Consider the following 2705-nt stretch of genomic DNA (forward strand, 5'->3'; position numbering starts at 1 on the left):
GGATTTGGATTGTCTTGCGATCTTGAACCACTCGGTGTGGAAAGAGCCTTCAACATCAGTCCTCTCTTAAGTATGAGCACCAAAGTAATCTCTCTGAGCTTGCACAAGGTTCGCCGGCAGCTATTGTGTTGCCGTGTTGTGTCGCAGGAATTCTACTACTCTTTTCGGTTTAAGTCTATTTCGGTTTGATAAACTGGTTTAGTTATCAATTGTCAATTCTGGTCATTTGTTTAGACCATTTAACTCACTATATATAAGAGACATTTTAGCCTCGAGAGTAATTGATCAAAACAAACAATATCATCCTTCTCTCATTCACCTTCATCATTGCTACCCCACCAGAGTTCCGACTACTCCTCGCCGGTTGTTGTTTTTCTTTTTCCTTTTTCTGGAGAGTCCAGAGAGATTTTTTTTTTTTTTTTTGTTTTTGGAGATTTGTCCAGTAATGACTTAACAATTTCAAGTTTATCTCTCCATTACACAACATTGCCTGAACCCCAAAATGATTTTCATGCATTTTATTGTAACGACCCAGATCACATAAACCGGTGTGGTTTATTTTATTTTATTTTGCTAATTAAAATCTCACAATTATTTTAAGCTGGCTCTGTACGTTCATTAACCTAAGTATATAATGAATCGTGCCTCTCATTCTTCATGGAGCCGTCATGTTCACTTGTGAGAAACCACCATCGATGAACCATCTCTTCCCACACCCCTCTTCCGCTCATGTTGTCTAGCAATCAAACAAATGCCAGTTCCGTAAGTAAGGAGACGAGTCTCCAAATCCATCACCATTCCATCTCATGTGTGTTGTTGTGAGCAAAGCCGAGAGGAGAAGACGTGCGAACCGGAGCCACCCATCTCATCATCACTAACCACCATTGATTTGCAAGGTGTGTGTCTCATAGCACTGGAGATACTTTCGTGCGCCAGAGATTTCGCCATTTCTTAAGCCGAGGAGAAGAGATGAGCTATATTGGATCCATGGTTGAGGAGTGGCTTTGCGGGAGGTTCCTAGATCGATTCAGGCGACTTTAGCCTTTGAACCATGGCTCTTAGAATAGATCTCGTTTCCATGAATCTGTATCAGCAAACAGAATCGATATTGGAGTTGTACAGCAAAATTTATTGACGTCGCTTCTTGGCCAAGAATAAACTTAAGCTGTTGCGATGCAGAGACAGTTCCGACCAGTCTCAGCGTAACGGCGAAACGGTCGACCAAAACAGAAGCTTTCAGTATGTAAATTTGTCAGTAAGTAGTTAACTCTTTTATCTATCATCTCCAAGAAACGGATTGTCATTTCGAGTTATTTTCTCAAAGGTGTGTTTGTTCTCGCGAGAGGTATTCCTGCAGTCTTCGTTTGCGACCAGCCTGGAGGTGAAGCCATTTTGGTGATCAAATGGTGGCTGATCGGAGTAAACCCGGTGGCTACGGACAAAGGACATATAGGACTACATTCTGACGGGAGGGATCGAAAGGTTAACGGTCAGTTCTTGAGTTATTCATCTGTTTTCTCGAAGGTCCAGGTATGCCCAAATCCTCATATTCATCTATTTTCAGAAAGTTCTGGAGTTGCCATTTTAGAGCCGCAAGGTCCACTCGGTGTCTTTTCAGGTTTTATTCATAACCCGTGGCAAAAGTGAGGGTCTCTTCTCGAAGGACTCATGTTGTCTCTTCTATTAACAGACATCCATCTAGCATGAATTACTCAATTATTTTATTTGCTTCTTCTCCACAGCATAACTGCCTATATCCTCTTCTTCATCTCAGGACGAGTGTTTAATGCCAGCTCAGCATTCTTCTGCAGCACATAAGCTTTTCACTCCAGCTTTGGGTACCTATCAAATTTCCCCCGCCCCAAAGACCGACCCAGCTTCCAGCTTGCCCTCCCTCAAGCTGTAAGGTTGAAGAGATACAGATTTTCCAACGACCTCTTGGCCCGTCCCAAAGTAGCTAACTTCAGTAAATACACTCTCATTGGCGCTTTATATAGGAACCTCTTAAGGTTTGTGAAAGTGTTTCATGTTACAGAAAGCTTGACCTAGCCATTGTTTCAACGCTTGTAATACTCCGCATGTCGTAACATCACAGAGCCACTTGTAATGTCGAACCTGAAGCAATTGTGTGGTTCGTCTTGTTCTTGTGTTGTATAAACAATTGATATGAAGTGTCTGGTTGGGGGGGTGGTGGCAAAGTGGAACATCTCAAGTTTTGTAGGTTTATGGATATAAACGATGACTGGCACTGAAAAGACAAATCAGTTGTTGAAATAGAGGAGTGTTGATGTAATAATAATACAAACCCATTGAAAAGAAAAAAAACATAAAAGTTGGACAATATGAGCATCCAAAACACATACTGCTCACAAGACCTTATTATTGTCTCTACTAAACAAGGATTTATAGAAACACGACAAGAATAGATTCATTAGAGAGTCCCCCGCATAGAATTAGAGTGAATCCGCCTTCATCACGTCAAATTAAGAAGAGGTCGCACGTCAAATTCTGTTAGATCCTGTTTCAGATATGAAGAAATTTATCAACAATCTTATTGATTAAGAAATTTTGGAGTTAAAAAAAAAACAGAGAACAAAGGTCGAAGAAGTTGAACTAGTAGATGTTAATGGTGTTTTGGTATATTAAACACAAAATTCTTTGAATATCACAATCAAATTTTTTTGAGTTGTCTAGTGAATTATTAA

The sequence above is a fragment of the Brassica oleracea genome, chromosome C5, assembly GCF_000695525.1.
Source record: "Brassica oleracea var. oleracea cultivar TO1000 chromosome C5, BOL, whole genome shotgun sequence".
Lineage (NCBI taxonomy): Eukaryota > Viridiplantae > Streptophyta > Magnoliopsida > Brassicales > Brassicaceae > Brassica > Brassica oleracea.